The 19261-nt window shown below is 34.7% G+C and overlaps 1 long non-coding RNA gene across 2 annotated transcripts; it reads right to left on the bottom strand.

Annotated features, from left to right (window-relative positions):
* Positions 1–3914: 3914 nt before the first annotated feature.
* On the bottom strand, positions 3915–7419 carry LOC113343032. Of its 2 annotated transcripts, none has more exons than XR_003356990.1 (3): positions 5833–7419; positions 5121–5174; positions 3915–4435 (listed from the first exon to the last, which is right to left on the bottom strand). It is a non-coding gene; the product is annotated as an uncharacterized LOC113343032 (long non-coding RNA). The 2 variants fall into 2 exon arrangements; XR_003356989.1 differs by having other exon boundaries at positions 4234–4435; positions 5121–5204.
* Positions 7420–19261: the final 11842 nt, after the last annotated feature.

The following is a 19261-nucleotide window of genomic DNA, read 5'->3' as shown; positions in this document are numbered from 1 at the left end:
GCACAACAATCAACTACAAGTCTTTAACAATTGGACTTCTTCCTTCTGCAGACTTGTAAGCAATTATGAAATCTTGGTGAGGCCGTAAACCAATAATTTCATTTATCCACGTCCTGGCACTCTGAGCAAAAGTACACGACCAAAGGATATGGTCTAAGGACTCCTCTGCATACCTGCACAAACAACATCTGTTAGAAAGAGAGATATTGAAACCGCTTTGGACTTTGTCGAGAGTCGCACATGCTCCCCTCATTATTTTCCATTTTTTTGCCGCAAGCATTGGGTGAACTGCCTTGCGCCAGAGTAAAGCAACTCCAGGAAGAACATGATATTTTTGACGAATAATCTCCCTAGCAGAACTTACAGAGAAAACCCCCTTCAAATCCGGCATCCAAAAAAAAAATCTGGTCCATGACGCAACCTGGGAAGAGTAGCGAGATTAACTCTAGCCCATAACAAATTGTCACCGTGAGTATTATTGATAAACCAATCCGCATCCACGATTATTTCACTCACTTTTGCTGACCTATCCAAGTTCTGATCTCCTAAAATATCAGTGATAGAAACGGTACCAACCAGATATCAAAATAAAGAGACGTGGATCTCCCATCACTAATCAAAGATTTAGTATTTTGAGCAACCATTTTATCAACCCAACGAACATCAGGAAGAATAGTAGATTTTATCCTATAATCCTTCACTCTACCGTTCCTACAAGTGTATTTAGCTTCTAAGAACCGAGCCCATTTCTTATGTGATCTTTTGATATTCCACCAGAGTTTAGCAACCATAGCCTTATTCATGACACTCAATCTGGTAAGACCAAGTCCCCCTTCAGAAAGAGGAGAACAGACTTTATCAAAACTAACAACAAAATCCCTGGATATTCCGGAATCCCCAGACCAAATAAAATTCTGAATCACCCTTTCGCATTGTTGAATGAACTTTAGAGGCCATTTATAAACCACCATATTATGGATGGAATAACTAGCAATGACAGTTTTAACAAGAACCACTCTATCCTGGAATGAAAGCATTTTACCTTTCCAGACAGCTAATTGATTTTTTATTTTATCAATGACAGTACATATATGTCTATATCTCACCGCCCCTGGCATGATTTGCACTCCCAAATAACGATCAGGAAAAGAAGCAAGACTCATACCAAGAAAATCAACACTAGTTCTCCGTCTACTCAAAGACCCCCCATCATAATAAATTTTAATTTTTTTCCTGCAAACGGTTTGCCCAGAAACACGATGATACTGCTCTAGCAAAGAAACCAGATTTCTCACACTTTTCATATTTCCTCTACAAAAAATCATAATATCATCAGCAAAGAATAAATGAGTAGGGGAAATGCCATTTCTCATAACCATTGGTGACATTTTCTTCTCCTTAAAAAAGCTTAGAAATGTTCCTGCTAAGGACATCTTCAATCAAAACAAAAATCAAGGAAGAAAGGGTATCACCTTGACGTAAACCTCTATTAATTTTGAAGAAACCTTCCGGACGGAAATTTAAAAGAACATAAATACGAGCAGATTTTAAGATAGAATGGATCCATGTACACCAATCCTCAGAGAAACCATACATGCGGAGCACCTCCAAAACAAAAAGACCAACTAACAGTATCAAAAGCCTGAGAAATATCCAATTTTATTCCCAAATCGCCATCCTTGCTTTTAATATGAAGCTCATTAACCATCTCAGAGGCCAAGCTAATATTTTCGTGAATATTTCTCTCTTTCATGAAAGCCACTTATTCCTCAGAGACAAGTTTTTCCAAAACACTTCCCAGTCTGGTAGTTAAAATTTTAGTAAAGATCTTGAAAAAGAAATTACTAAGGCCAATAGGTCTAAAATTCCGAAGAGAATTAGCTCCTCTAACCTTTGCCAGGAGAATAATAAGACTCGAATTAGCCCCACTAGGAGTAAATTTATGTTGCCAGCAAAAAAGAATTGTTACAAATAAATCATGTTGGATAATCTCCTAACAATTCCTATAGAAACAACCCGAGAAACCATCAGGACCCGGAGCACTGTGAGCCCCTAAATCAAAAACAACCTTTTGAATCTCCTCCACCGTAGGCAAACTGTCCATACGCTGTTGTTCCTCCAAAGTAATAGACAAATGATCGTAATTTTAAAATCTGATCTTCAACCGGCATTTCCACACTATTAAACTTGTTCTCATAATAAGAAACAACATGTTGGCACAATTGATCCCCATCTGTGATAGTATTACCAGCATCATCGACAAGCTCGAAAATAGTGTTATTACCTCTACGAATGCGAATGCTATTATGCAGAAAACTAGTGTTACTATCTCCCTCCAAAATCCATTTGTTTCTTGCTTTTTGGCGAAGCATAATATTTTGTTGCTTGGTCAAATAATCATTTTTCTTTTTTCTCTCTCCTAATTTTGCTCTGGCGATTTTAGGGTTTTGCACTTTTTTTCAAAAAAAATTTCACGCGCTTCATCTTGGATCATCACTTTGGTGATTCAAGATGGGTGATAGTTCTCAAAATACTCAGTTGAGAACTCTCACTTATGCTGATCAAGTTAAGGGAAAATAACAGTTGCCAACAACCTCAATAGACCTAAGTTCGCTACCTATTCCAACTGTGAAAGAAGGGAAACCTGCTGTGGTGCTTCCTGAATCGTTCTATTTGGAAGGATGTGATATTTGGAAATTTAGCCTTATTGGGCGTTTAGATTTAAAAGGAGTTAACTTTCAAGATGTGAAGAACAACCTTGAGGAATAATGGCAGTTAGGTCAGGGACGTGTCCAATATATTCCAATGAACAGGGGTTTCTTTACAATCAAGTAGCAATCACAAGCTGATATAGACAAGTTGTTGAATGTTGAAGCATGGTTTTTCGATCATCAAAAGCTAAACCTAATTGAATGGTTTCCAGGTTTTGACGCTGACAAACAAAGGACCTCACATGCTTCCATGTGGGTCAAGTTTCCAGGCTTGCCGCTAGAGTTTTGGATTGAAAAAACGCTACTTGCCATGGCAAAATCGTTGGGTACTCCAATAGTAGTAGATAAGCGTATAATAATAAGTACTCCACTTTACAGTGGTATTTTTTGATCTTTGATCATTTCTACTTTAAAAATTTGTGTAGAATATTATATTGGGACCCTGTCCTAAATGCCAGCCCCATCACAAAATACTAGGAGTATATATATGGAACATTCCTATGATTGATTTTTGGATTTTATGGGTACATTCCTATGGTAGTTGTACTTTGGGACTTCTTGTTATTTGTGACTGAAAGAGAAGTATTATAACAAGAGCCTGTATTGTATACCCCACAAGATCTGATAACTTTTGGTCTTATCAAAAAAAATAAAAAGTTGGTATAGCCTTCTCACACTTATTTTTTAATTTACTTTTTTTGGTAACAATATATAAAGCAGAGAAAGAAAACAACCTAACTATATGCTTCTCACACTTTTGACTACCTAAACAAGTATTATTCTTAAATGTAGCAGTATCTTTGATCGGAGCAATAGAGCCTTTTTTTTTGAATTTATTAACATTTTATTTTTGGTAAAATTTGGGACCATATTATTTGGAAATATATATATTACTTTAGATAAAAGTGGTTGATTATATGGAGTAATTTGTTCTTAACAGGGTTACTGATAGGGTTATGTGTGTTACCAGACCTTGTGTAGTATATTCTTTCCTTCAAAAGCAGTATTTTGTCAATCACCATGCTACTGCTTTTGTCAATCATCATTACGCTTCAGTTTCTCATATTTCACTTCCACTGATGTACGCAATCCCAAAGAGTATCTTATTTTTTGTACGCATGCAAAAGAAGAAGATCATCATTACGCTTCAGTTTCTCATATTTCACTTCCACTGATCTAAGCAATCACAATGAGTACAGTTTCTCATATTTCACTTCCACTGATCTAAGCAATCACAATGAGTATCTTATTTTTTGTGCGCATGCAAAAGAAGAAAATCTAGGTAGCCATAATGAGTATATTGTTGCTTTTTTGGGTACATGCAAAAGAAAAGATAGATCTTTTCAGTACTCCTCTCCTTATGTTTTGCCAAATACCAATATAGAGAAGATTATTTTTTGTTTCTAAAATGTCTGTCACATTGGGTTGTGTCGCGCCCCCAAAGCTAGCAGCTGACTAATCCAAGAGGTTAACTAAATAAAGAGGCACCACGAATCTAATACAAAAACTTAAGCATTCGATTAAGAAATCTGCTATAAAAACTTAACCCAAACCTAGCCCCGCTCAGAAATATATATACATGAACTTCTCTCAAACGATACATATACAATAATCATTTGGTTTATATATACAATATGCAACATATTAAACATATCAGAAAATAACCAACTAACGAAGTCAACTTTTCGGAGCTTTCGTTGCGCAACTCTAATCTGTCTCTGAAACTGAAAGTGGGAATGGGTGAGCACATCATCCCTAAAAAGGGTGCCCCGCGGGAATAACATCTAACTTTCAAGTAATCATGGCAAGATTTGAAAAACAATAATGTTTTCCCGAACATTAAAAGTGACCAAGTCACTGAAATAAACAAACACGAATATGGACAAGCTCTTTCTTCAAACAATGTATAGTATTCGTGCTAACCACACTCATTACCTATTGATATCACCAAGACCATGATGACCCATAATAAGCAATAAAAACTGAATTCATGTAGGTATAAATGCGAAAGAGCATATCCGCACCGAAATAAACAAACATGTATATGGACAAACTCCTTCACCAAACAATGTATAATATTCGTGCTAACCACACTCAATAGCTATTGATATCACCAAGACCATGATGACCCACTCTAAGCAATAAAAGCTGAATTCAGTAGATATAAATGTGAAGGAGCGTATCCTATATACCACACATGGAAATTCTCATTTCCCATAACAATTTATATTGAAAACAAAACATTACAGGTCCTTTCCAAACCATGGAAAGATTAACAGAATCAACAAAGTAATCATAATGCAAATTAAATAAAGCATGGAATGCATAAACTGACAATGCATGAGTTTATTAAACAAAGACTTTTGTAAAAAACAACAATGGTTACAAAAGAGTTAAATGTATTCCCACCTTTTTTGATGACAAACCACGCCTACCTCGAGATCCACGATCCGCTGGTTCGTCCTTGAATCGATCGTTGTTAATAAAGACTAACTGTTAATCACACAAGAAAACTAAAAATATATCCAAAAGGCTCATACAAGAATCATACAAGTCTATCTAATGTTTCTAAGCCCATTTGTAGTTTAACACATCTTCATTATCCATCTTCTGCATATCTAAAGATTTACTAATTCCATTAGGTTGGTTCCATAGGCTATTAACTAAGTCTTATGAATTTCTACAACTTTGTAGAAGAAGCAAAGGTCAATTAGGACCATAAGTGGTCCAAAACATCAATATAAGATAACTAGTCTGAAGCCCAGTCCACTTAAACAAACCCATTATACAGGGCCTGGCCCAACTGGGTCAATCTAACGGTCACTAACGGTCTAAGGGGTCAACAAACAGTCCACTCCAGTCAAGGTCAAGTCCAGGGTAATCAATCGGTCAAACATAGTCAACTCGGGTCAAGACAGGTAACTGAGTGTTTCAAACGATTCGACTCAGTCAGATTAACTGAGTCAGCTAAGTCAGACACTGACTGGGATGACTAATAGGTCTAAAACTCTATTTCAGCTAAAAGAACACAACTAAACTGGTTCTACTTAGTTGATCAAAACACAATTATTTATTCTAAAAGAATTCCACAAATTTAATACAACTGTGATACAAGCTTTACCTGCAATTGCAGTACTAAGTCACACTCCTTTTGTATTCAGCAATCTACAATACTAATCCACATAACATCAACAACACTATGTCCACAACTTACAGCTACAATTACCCTTAACAACTGCATGATCCTGCACATACTAGACTAACTTTAGTTATGTTCCTTGTTCAGAACCATCACTTGTACTCACAACTGCAGTTCAAGCCAGCACACCCATTTCAGTCCCTATCTGCACAATCTGTAAGTTCAATAACACCACCACCATTACAGTTTCAACACTAACAACCCACTGTGATTCTCGCCACTACCACATCTTTTATACTTCCCCAACTCAACACCAGTTCATTCCATTTATCTAAACCATAACTGCAACTCATACTAGCCATGAATAAAACATCAATACCGTCCCCATGAACTGTAACTTCAGGACCACCACAGCCACAATCAAGCCATTATATAAACATTACCACCATCTCTATTTACCACTAATCCTTCACCCGCAGTTCCAAACTTGGACATCATTCATCAACATCCACAAGACCATACTTCAATTCAAAATTAGGATGACAATTAACCACCACCAATACTCATCTCTTCCCCATAATTACACATCCACCAACTCTAACTAGCATCAGCACGGCATATAACCTCTACAGCTTCACTATCACTTCCTCTTTATCATTCTCAATTCATCATTTAACTCCACCCAGTTCAAATCGTAAATATAGAATCTATGAAATCAAAACAATCCAACTCAGACTACTACGATTAAAACAAATTGAAGACTTACCCGACAATTCATAGTCTCTGAACTTCAACAACACTCCAACCTTAGCTTCAGCTGCACACACCCAAACTTTCAGAGTTCAACTCCAAGCTTCAATTCAAGCAAACCCGTCTACCGGTTTTATCTGACTCTTCTTAAATCACCATTCAAACAAATTTCAAGTTAATATCCAGAAAATCCTAATTTCTAATTTGGGGAAGAACATGAGGAATTGAAATCGAAATTAACCACATGCAAACATTACTACTTCATACCTGAACAAAACCCATCTCAACTCTCCCCTTTAAACCTTTAATTTCAACTCCAAATTCTTCTTTCAATTTCTTCAAGAAACCCTAACTTTCTGCTTCAATCCTCAAACAAATTCATAACTTCAATTAAACATCTACCCATCTCCAATTTCGTCTTAATCAACATCAAATTGAATTTCAGAATCCTAACCCTAATTAACTTGTCGATTCTTCTCCTCCTGTTTTCTGAATTGATATTCAAATCAACGCCGCCTTTGTCAATAATCACCAGGGTTCATAAATGATTCATCAATTTTCTTGAATCTTCATCTAAGATTCAAATACCCTAACCTCAGTTTAGAGTAGCATCTCTATCTTCTTCTTTCCGTGCCCAAACAACTACAGCAGTAACACCTTCGCCTTCAATCCAACCAGATACCACTTTCTCGAAATGATTCACAACCTCACTCTCAATCGATAAATCTGTCGCAGAAAAGAAGAACATAAAGAAGAGAAGAAGAACGGAGAAAGAGAAGAAAAGATGAAAGACGAAAGAATAAGAGAAAACTGATTCTCTTCGATCGGTCTGAGGAGATAAGGCCCAAAGGGAACACTAGAACACGCACTTTCTTTGATATGGGATGCCACAACGTGTCTGTATTACATCAATAGCGTTTTCTCCATGAAATGATGATTTTACCCTTCATACTAACGAATGATATCTTCTTCGTCCGATATCCAAATGACACGTTCGAGTAATCCAATTCGCATAAATTTTTGAGACCTATCTAACGATACTAGTTTCGTATCTAAATCGTTGTTAGATTAATTTCTATTAATTAAAGTTTGTATTAAACTAATCGAGTTATTATCGGCTAATTGGACACTTGACCGGTTTAATAGCGTTGACAAACTTGCGGGTCTTTACAGGTTGGCTTGACCCAAATTTGGCATTGGTGCCAAGATCCCTTGTGGTCCAGTATTTTCATAAATTATTGCTATATTTCTTCCATTTTGGTTGTGTCTAAATTAAAATTAAAATCTGATAACTATCATAAGGGCTTATGTTATGTTATATAAGGTATATTACGGAAAACTGAATTGTGTTGACTCGACGAGTAAATTAAAATTGATTGATTAACAAACAAATATCAAGCAAATAATTTGAACACAATGAGCATATACTAAAGAACCAATATTTCTATATTATTCATTCTAAAACTAAAATAAATAATTTCTATATTAAAAAATTAACCAAAATAAATAATTTCTGAAAACAAAAACCACATTATTCGAAAGTTTCTTTGATAATTTGCTCAACTAAAACCATCACATCTAGATCTGGTACTCGTGTTGCAGCGTTAGCAGGCTGTGCTGGAACTTCAAGTACCTTTTCTTCTAGAGGTGTCTCCTTGGGTATTTCCGGTGTGCCAGACACAGTTTCACCAACAGGCTCATTCGAATGAATGGGATCATGGACACCATCCATTTCAACAGAAGCAGAAGCAGGAAGAGTAAGATTGTCAACATGAGCTTGAACTTCAGTTAACAAGGGCATGCCAGGAAACTTACTGATGAGCACGCAAGTGTGACGCATTTTCACCCATAGCTACATTTGCTATGACTAATTTAATCACTAATAATCTTGTTTTAAGTCTTTTCAAGGAAATAAGCTCTTTTGGAAAAATAGCTCGAAAAAGTGTTAAAGGAAACCAGAGGAACTAATAAAGGCACCCATCATTTCAGATACGTGCATCCAACAAATGGATAGAGGCACCCTCTTCTTCTTCATTTGAAACAGATTCACATAATTTATGGGAGATCTCAAAGATTTAAGGAAAATATATCTTCTTGCCTATTATACAGGAAGTTTTCATATCTTGAAGTTAAAAGAGATAATATATTGATGAGTTTGTTTTTATTGAAAAGGAGAAAGAAAATCTGTGGTTTTATTTATAAATAAAAAAAGAAAATATCCCCAGGATTTTATTATAGCAAATAGAGGAAGATGTGTGATAAATGGAGAAAGAAATTATTCCTGAGATATCTTTCATTAAAGATAAGATCCGGAGAGGGGGGAGTTTTGGAAGAGCAAAATAGTTGCGTTTAATTTTTCTTCATTTTCACCATTGTAAACACTTTTCGAGCAATAAAATAATCTTTTAAGAGTGTCTACAACATGATGAGCTAGACCCCTACACTGGGTCGACGGAGGAATCTGAATTTCATGCATGGGTAAATTTATTTTATTTTTCTATTTGAGTTTTGCACTAATTAAAATAGAATTATGATTTGAATTAATTAGTTATCATTTTATTTGATGGGTCATGCTTGCTTAGATGTTTGATGTCCCATGCTTACAATTTATAACTAATATTTTGAGAATCTACTTTGGCAAAAATAAGAATCCATGTTATTTTATTTATTAAGCGATAATTGTTGAGAATAAATAATTGAGACTTATGATATGAATTCGGTGGAATCCTAGTCCCAGTAACTCTCTCCTTTGTTTATTATTTTCATTAAATCTTTAAATTTAATCTTTACAAGTATTAGAGCTCGAATCCTTATTTACAACAACGATTAAAAATCACATCATTTTGGCGCGGCCGACGCGGATTTGTTTTTAGATTAATTTTTAGGCTTATTTATTTTTATTATGTACAGTACTTTCAAAATTTTTTCCTTTTTATGCGTTTCTTTTTGTATTTCTTTTCAGGGACTTTTTGAGGATGATGACTTCTTATGAGGAGACGTCACCTAAGATGACGCTGGCGGAATATAAGCGTAGAAAGTCAAATTATCAGGAAACCTCGTCTGAGATGACGCTTGTTAATATAAGCGTAGGCAACGGTATGGAGTTTTTGATCCACATGTGGTAAGTGAAGAATCTCCTCTAGAGATATATGAGAAGTATTATAAACACACACCACTTAGTTTGGACTTAAGATTGAGAATTCTGGAATGTAAAAAATTATTTAATGATGATGATGATCAGTCTTGTAGTGACTCTCTGGTCGAGACAAAAATTTTGGATGACCCTGTGAATGATTGTGTAGATAATTTGTCTAATTTATTAGAAGAATCTATCTCGCAAGATCTTTCACCCGACTTAGAGGTTGTTTCTAGTCCCATAGACTTCCAAAAGTTGCCTAATTTAGGGTTAGAATTGCGTGCTTCTAAAGTGTTGTTGGATTACTTTGCATCTAAGTAACCAGAAGAATTGCTTGTTTCTGATACCGTGCATGAGCCTATTGACAATTTCCCTGTCCCAATAGTATCCTCAAATTATGTTCTATACTCACTTCCATGTGAAGTAAAAATTAGGTTTGGAGGTAATCCTCTATTTCAGATAGTTTCAGTGTCCCCGCATTTTCATAAGTTAATTTTGAAGTTGTCGTTTGTAAATACTGTATTTTGGGTTGATCCCCAAATTTTCAGGCTGTTAATTTTTGGGGATCCATTTCTGTACATTCCAGTAGGTATCTTTTTTTTTTTTTTTTTACTTTTTGCATTTCCCATCTTAATATTTGCGTTGGATGACTCAATTATATTGAGGACAATGTAATGTTTAAGTGTGGGGGAGAGGTTAACTTTTTACTTTATTTTTTCAAGAAATTCTTTGCAAATCATGACCAGCTGTGTAGCGGGTCTCTTTCTCTTTATCTTATTATATGACCAGCTGTTTAGCGGGTCTAAAGAAAAAAATAAAAAAAACTATGATCAGCTGTTTAGCGGGTCTAAAAAAAATATTATGATTGTTAGGGTTATGACCAGCTGTGTAGCGGGTCTTTTTCTTTTTTCTTGCATGTTATGATCAGCTGTTTAGCGGGTCTTAAAAAAAGTTGATATGACCAGCTGTGTAGCGGGTCTCTTTCTCTCTATCTTATTATATGACCTATTGTGTAGCGGGTCAATTTTCTATTTTGCTCGAGGACTAGCAAAATGTAAGTGTGGGGGAATTTGATGAGCACGCAAGTGTGACGCATTTTCACCCATAACTACATTCGCTATGACTAATTTAATCACTAATAATCTTGTTTTAAGCCTTTTCAAGGAAATAAGCTCTTTTGGAAAAAATAGCTCGAAAAAGTGTTAAAGGCAACCATAGGAACTGATAAAGGCACCCATCATTTCAGATACGGGGACCCAACAAATGGATAGAGGCACCCTCTTCTTCTTCTTCATTTGAAACTGATTCACATAATTTATGGGAGATCTCAAAGATTTAAGGAAAATATATCTTCTTGCCTATTATACAGGAAGTTTTCATATCTTGAAGTTAAAAGAGATAATATATTGATGAGTTTGTTTTTATTGAAAGGGAGAAAGAAAATCTGTGGTTTTATTTATAAATAAAAAAAGATAATATCCCCAGGATTTTATTATACCAAATAGAGGAAGATGTGTTATAAATGGAGAAAGAAATTATTCCTGAAATATCTTTCATTAAAGATAAGATCCGGAGAGGGAGGAGTTTTGGAAGAGCAAAATAGTTGTGTTTAATTTTTCTTCATTTTCACCATTGTAAACACTTTTCGAGCAATAAAATAATCTTTTAAGAGTGTCTACAACGTGATGAGCTAGACCCCTACACTGGGTCGACGGAGGAATCCGAATTTCATGCATCAGTAAATTTATTTTATTTTTCTATTTGACTTTTGCACTAACTAAAATAGAATTATGATTTGAATTAATTAGTTATCATTTTATTTGACGGGTCATGTTTGCTTAGATGTTTGATGTCCCATGCTTACAATTTATAACTAATATTTTGAGAATCTACTTTGGCAAAAATAAGAGTCCATGTTATTTTATTTATTAAGCGATAATTGTTGAGAATAAATAATTGAGCCTTATGATATGAATTCGGTGGAATCCTAGTCCCAGTAACTCTCGCCTTTGTTTATTATTTTCATTAAATCTTTAAATTTAATCTTCGCAAGTATTAGAGTTCGAATCCTTATTTACAACAACGATTAAAAATCACATCATTTTGGCGCCGCCGATGCGGATTTGTTTTTAGATTAATTTCTAGGTTTATTTTTTCTTATTATGTACAGTATTTTTATTTTTTTTAGATTTTTTTTTCTTTTTATGCGTTTCTTTTTGTATTTCTTTTCAGGGACTTTTTGAGGATGATGACTTCTTCTGAGTAGACGTCACCTAAGATGACGCTGGCAGAATATAAGCGTAGAAAGTCAAATTATCAGGAAACCTCGTCTGAGATGACGCTTGCTGAATATAAGCGTAGGAAACGGTATGGAGTTTTTGATCCACATGTGGTAAGTGAAGAATCTCCTCTAGAGATATATGAGAAGTATTATAAACACATACCACTTAGTTTGGACTTAAGATTGAGAATTCTGGAATGTAAAAAATTATTTAATGATGATGATGATCAGTCTTGTAGTGACTCTCTGGTCGAGACAAAATTTTTGGATGACCCTGTGAATGATTGTGTAGATGATTTGTCTAATTAATTAGAAGAATCTATCTCGCAAGATCTTTCACCCGACTTAGAGGTTGTTTCTAGTCCCCTGGACTTCCAAAATTTGCCTAATTTAGGGTTAGAATTGCGTGCTTCTAAAGTGTTGTTGGATTACTTTGCATCTAAGTACCCAGAAGAATTGCTTGTTTCTGATACCGTGCATGAGCCTATTGAAAATTTCCATGTCCCAATAGTATCCCCATATTATGTGCTATACTCACTTCCATGTGAAGTAAAAATTAGGTTTGGGGGTAATCCTCTATTTCAGACAGTTTCAGTGTCCCCGCATTTTCATAAGTTAATTGTGAAGCTGTCGTTTGTAAATACTGTATTTTGGGTTGATCCCCAAATTTTCAGGCTGTTAATTTTTGGGGATCCATTTCTGTACATTCCAGTAGGTATCTTCTTTTTTTTTTTTTTACTTTTTGCATTTCCCATCTTAATATTTGCGTTGGATGACTCAATTACATTGAGGACAATGTAATGTTTAAGTGTGGGGGAGATGTTAACTTTTTACTTTATTTTTCAGGAAATTCCTTGCAAATCATGAACAACTATGTAGGGGGTCTCTTTCTCTCTTATTATATGACCAGCTGTGTAGCGGGTCTAATGAAAAAAATAAAATAAATTATGATCAGTTGTTTAGCGGGTCTAAAAAAAATATTATGATTGTTAGGGTTATGACCAGCTGTGTAGCGGGTCTTTTTCTTTTTTCTTGCATGTTATGACCAGCTGTTTAGCGGGTCTGAAAAAAAAAGTTGATATGACCAGCTATGTAGCGGGTCTCTTTCTCTCTATCTTATTATATGACCAGCTGTGTAGGGGGTCAATTTTCTGTTTTGCTCGAAGACTAGCAAAATGTAAGTGTGGGGGAATTTGATGAGCACGCAAGTGTGACGCATTTTCACCCATAACTACATTCGCTATGAATAATTTAATCACTAATAATCTTGTTTTAAGTCTTTTCAAGGAAATAAGCTCTTTTGGAAAAATAGCTCGAAAAAGTGTTAAAGGCAACCATAGGAACTGATAAAGGCACCCATCATTTCAGATACGGGGACCCAACAAATGGATAGAGGCACTCTCTTCTTCTTCATTTGAAATAGATTCACATAATTTATGGGAGATCTTAAAGATTTAAGGAAAAGATATCTTCTTGCATATTATACAGGAAGTTTTCATATCTTGAAGTTAAAAGAAATAGTATATTGATGAGTTTGTTTTTATTGAAAAGGAGAAAGAAAATCTGTGGTTTTATTTATAAATAAAAAAAGATAATATCCCCAGGATTTTATTATAGCAAATAGAGGAAGATGTATGATAAATGGAGAAAGAAATTATTCCTGAGATATCTTTCATTAAAGATAAGATCCGGAGAGGGAGGAGTTTTGGAAGAGCAAAATAGTTGCTTTTAATTTTTCTTCATTTTCACCGCTGTAAACACTTCTCGAGCAATAAAATAATCTTTTAAGAGTGTCTACAACATGATTAGGTAGACCCCTATACTGGGTCAACTGAGGAATCCGAATTTCATGCATGGGTACATTTATTTTATTTTTCTATTTGACTTTTGCACTAACTAAAATAGAATTATGATTTGAATTAATTAGTTATCATTTTATTTGATGGGTCATGCTTGCTTAGATGTTTGATGTCCCATGCTTACAATTTATAACTAATATTTTGAAAATATACTTTGGCAAAAATAAGAGTCCATGTTATTTTATTTATTAAGCGATAATTGTTGAGAATAAATAATTGAGCCTTATGATATGAATTCGGTGGAATCCTAGTCCCAGTAACTTTCTCCTTTGTTTATTATTTTCATTAAATCTTTAAATTTAATCTTCACAAGTCTTAGAGTTCGAATCCTTATTTACAACAACGATTAAAAATCACATCACTTACACAAGCCATCAATAGTTATGGTGATCCTTAGCTTTCTTGGTACAACCATAACTATCTTTGGAATTGTTCTAATCCTCTCGGTATTTTTCTTATTGGAACTCATTTTTCTATCTTTTATGCTGGTGTGGTTTATATGACCTCTTTAATTATATATATATTAGAAAAACCCTAATATTTTTTTTAGGTTAGGAGCATTATCTTCAATTACCTAATTTAGTTGTATTCCGCATATCACTCTCAAGTAAACAAAATATAACAATTTCCATATCGATAAATATATGCTCAGATACGCGTACAACACCACATTGATTTTAGTATATATATGATTTATCTAAATACAAAAAAATCCATATCGATAAATATATGCTCATATACGCATACAACACCACATTGATTTTAGTATATATATGATTTATCTAAAAACGAAAAAATAGCACGAAAAAATTGTGTAAACACAAATCCATGCGCAACAATTCCCTCCAGCCAAGCGCCATAACCATGCCCAAATTCTCTTATGGATTTCGTATATTGGTCAACACGATAAATTACATCTATGATTGGTAATAGCAATATATATATTGGGATCATTTTTTTTTCTTCAAAAGATTAATATACTATGGTCATAACCCTAATTTCTTGTCTTCAAAAGATTAATATACTATCCTAATTTTTAAATTTGCAATGGACACATAAATAGAATGTTGGTAAGCTGGAATAAATCTCACACAAAAACGTGAAAATATTCGTTTCTTGTTTGGATCATGAATTTTTAAATAAGGCATGCTGATTAAGGATGCGACCATTGGCCAAACGGTGTAATGGTTTGCACCCCTTCGTATTACGGGGTACATTAACCGAATAGATTTTGAAACACCAAAAGAATTGAAAATTCCAACAGGCGTGTTGTGTGGGGACACATATTGCATCCATTGGATGTCTATATAAGCTTTACCCGTATCTACTAATAGCATTCAACAAAAACGAAATCCTAAATGCTTCTACATTTTAAAAAAAAAAAATTCACCAGTAATAGTAATGGAAATGTTTCCGGATTTAACTCCCGAGATACTACACATCCTCCCAAGTACAGAAAGCATTTTGGCAAGCAAATGTGTATGCAAAGAGTATAATTCTGTCCTTGCAGACAAAAGAATTGGATTCCTTTTCGGTTTCACTCGAAAAGTGAGAGAAGAAAAAGTTATGAAACTCTTCTACAGAGAACAAATTGAGGAGGAAGATTACTACGTGATGCTGGGAGATTTCTACCGATGTTATTTGGAAACAATGGTACCTGGAATGTCATCCAATCCTATGATGAAAACATGTCACACCCAATCGTTGGATCTTGTAATGGTCTGGTATGTTTTTATGTTTTACACCACGGCATACAAGATCCTAATTATATTATGAATCCAACAACGGGTGAGCACCTCCATCTGCCACAAATATGCGATCCAACACCAACGCCACAAATTAGTTGGGATCGACGATATATCGTAGGGGGTTTCGGCTATTGTGAACATACCGGTGAATACAAAGTAGTTCGAATTCAAGTGGACGGTAAAGTGGACGTACACACTCTAGGCGACAACAGGGGATGGAGGAACATCAGATATTTTCCTTTTACGTTTTGAGATTCAGGTGTGTACGCACATGGTTGTATTTTTTGGATAAATCATTATTTTTATGACAATATTCAGATAGTATCTTTCAATTTGGACAATGAGACATTCCAGTCACATTCGCCTCCCCCGCATCATATTTATGAAAATGGTGATTTCAGTACTCCAAGACTTGGAATGGTCTTGTCTGGAGATCGCCTTTTATTTTACAACATTCACGATATTTATGATCTCCGGATTGATTTTTGGGCACCCATTTCCGATAATGCTATTCATGCACGGGCACCCTGTGTAGAATGGAATTGGGAACTTAAGAGGCTCATTGTCGTGGAAGAGCCTTTGAATCTATGGTGGCCTCCTTATAAGCTGGTAGCCTTGGGAAAGAACAACGACATCCTATTGAAAAACAACCGTTGTTTAGCACGTTATAATGAACTCACCAGAACTTTGAGGGAGACAAGGTGGCCGGTAAAGGTTAGAGTTATTCCTCACATGAGGAGCGCCGTCTCGTTGAGGAATTTTGGAGGACAATCGGAAACATGTACTGAGGAATTTGATTTCTTTTTTTCGTATCTTTTCTAGACTAAAAGTTGTTTTTGAAATTTGAAGAATAATACTATTTCAGTTGTATTTATGGAAATAAATTTTGCGAATCTATAGGGAGACATAAAAGTAAATCTGAGAGAGAAAGAGAAAAATATAAAAAGAAGTGAGAATTTGAGATGCAAAAGGTATAAGTGATTGATAGACAAATCAATGATGATATTCTTGAAAATGCACACGAATGAAAAAGATTTTGTAACTGATGGGGGGATTTGAGAAGCCGAAAAAAAATGTTGATTGCGTGACAAATCGGGATTCTTTTGGTAGACGGATTATAGATTTGAAACTGGTGTTTGACACCAAAACACAAAACCTGAACATAAATGGGCAAAACAAATTAGAGACATGTAACACATCATTTTAACTTCCATAATTGTGTTATTACGTCTTTTTTATTAATAAATAACTAAGAAATATAATAAATACTGATCAATAATAAACCTATTTTGGAAATCTAGTCTCTTTTTGAATCATGAACTTTAAATGGCACGTCCTAGTCTTTAATATCACGCAAAAATTGATCTTGAAGCCGATCAACTCTTGCTTGAAGTATATTCACCTGTTGTTGGAGACCAAAAAAATCACGATCAAAGGGACAACAACATCTACTCTCCCCATGCACCAATTCCACAAAATGCTCATCGACAGAAAATGCATTAATCTCACGCAAACGCCAATGATCTGCATGCTTTCTCATGCAGATTATGAACACGCCGAGTCTAGGCTGAAGAACTCGTACATCGTAGTCTGAGATCTTAAAATCTTCTTATGGGGTTCTTCTTAATGAATTGTACTCAACATTTTTAGGAACCATAGCAATAAATTGGTAGCAATATTTTGTGCAGTTCATTCTGATCGAAAAGGAAGAGCGGTTGGTAGCAGGAGAGAAGAAAAGCTCCTTGTATTGACAATTAGATATGATGGCCTAAAAAAATTAGGTTGATTTATTTATTAAGTTCTTTATGTTCAGAAACTACATCCGATTAAAAAGGAAATTAGATAAAGATGAAATATTCATTCCATATATATATATCTCATTATCTATTTTTTGTCATATTTGTATGTAGTGGCTGAAAGAGAGATACATTATGGTATCATTAGCCCATATTTGTAGTGGTAAATTCATGTTTTGTATTTTATGAATAGTTCATGTTTTATATTGTATCAATGCCGTTGTAAATATTAAGATGTTGTTGTGATGGGTATTTTAATTCCAGGAGGTCAGCATTAGTGAATTGGTGCATAAGTAGTTGTAATGAGAATCGCAGCTGGTTTCTGCAATTCAAATGAAAGCCAGGAAGACCCCTTCCCCTTGATGGAATCTAGTCTTATAGAACCCATGTAATTTCAACAATCCTTTGTGATTTCAGTACAATGTCAAATTTGTGTTGTAAAATTAGGCGTGATTTTTCCAAGTTTTCAACATAATACTTGTGCTTTCTATATACTCTTATCCAGTTCTTTGGTTATAGATTGAGTTTGACAATGCAACCAACAACTCCAACACCATTCAATCATACACAAGAAAACAATCATCATTAATCAAGAAAATTAATCCATTAGATAATCATTAAACAGTCATTAATTAAGCAACTCCAACACCATTCAGTCATTAACATTACAAAAAACATGAAAATATATCCTAAATCCAAAACATAAAATCCAAAAAACAGAACAAGATTCAGTCGTCCACAGTCCACAATTTCACATTAGACCACTCTTAATTCCAATTTTTCTCTGTACTTTGATGATACCTATTTCTTCAAAATAGTAACTTGTGTAACAATTTGCAAAATTTGTATCATCATTTCCATTAAAGCAACTTAACCCAAAAAAATCCACCAGCTATAAGAAAATTAAAATTGGTAGAGCCTTACCTGTTGCCGGCCATCACTCGGATTCGTAATCCGACTTCCCTATCTGATCGCATATCAGTTTCAGAATCAGTTACTATGTTGAGTATGACCTCATTTTCATGTGTTGTTCGTGATAGGTACGCCTGATACTCATCCTCTACACTGATTTCATTCACAGGGTAATCTGTATAATCCTTATATCTTCCCGCATAAATTGATGCTCTTCTAGCCCTAATCCTTCTCACTAAAAACACACATTGTCTCCTTTCCCTTTTCTGCAACAACTGCAAAAATTCTTCTGGGTATTCTTCATCTTTTACTTTCTCTATGCTTATCTTCTTTGTCTCTTCATTTTCTGCCTCACATACTGATTTTGCATGATAAAACTCATTCCACAACAGATCCATATCATCATCTTGGTTATTGTTCTGCAAACCTACTTCTTCCTCTTCTCTCATATTCCTTGCCTCTTCTTTCTTCTTCTTTTTATTCAATCTTATTGCTTTCGATATATGGTACTTAGCTTTCTCTAGTTGCTCCAAATTCATTTCACATACTGCTAATTTGAACCTCATCATCACTTCCTTTCTCTTCAAGCACTCCTCCTTATCAACTTCTTCCGCTGTCATTGGGGTCTTGCCTTTTGATGGTTTGGAACCACTCCCTTTTTCTGGGTTATTCGGAGCCATTGTTATCTCTGAAATTTTTTTTCTTCTTCTCCTCTCTTGGCTTAATTTTCTCTCTGGAAAATGAATATGATCCCTAATTCCTCTTTCACATTTATTATCTTTTTTTTCTTTTTTTATTCTGAGACCTATTCCCAAGAGACGCATGCAGCGGTTGAATTCAAAGAAATAATAACACCCTACTAAAATGTCATGTCCTTTCAGACCTACTTCATGACGTGATGGTTATCCTTTAGATTTTGTTCCCTTTTA

The sequence above is a fragment of the Papaver somniferum genome, unplaced genomic scaffold, assembly GCF_003573695.1.
Source record: "Papaver somniferum cultivar HN1 unplaced genomic scaffold, ASM357369v1 unplaced-scaffold_52, whole genome shotgun sequence".
Classification (NCBI taxonomy): domain Eukaryota; kingdom Viridiplantae; phylum Streptophyta; class Magnoliopsida; order Ranunculales; family Papaveraceae; genus Papaver; species Papaver somniferum.
Note: the sequence above shows the minus strand (reverse complement) of the source record. Positions and strands in the feature narration are given on the sequence as shown.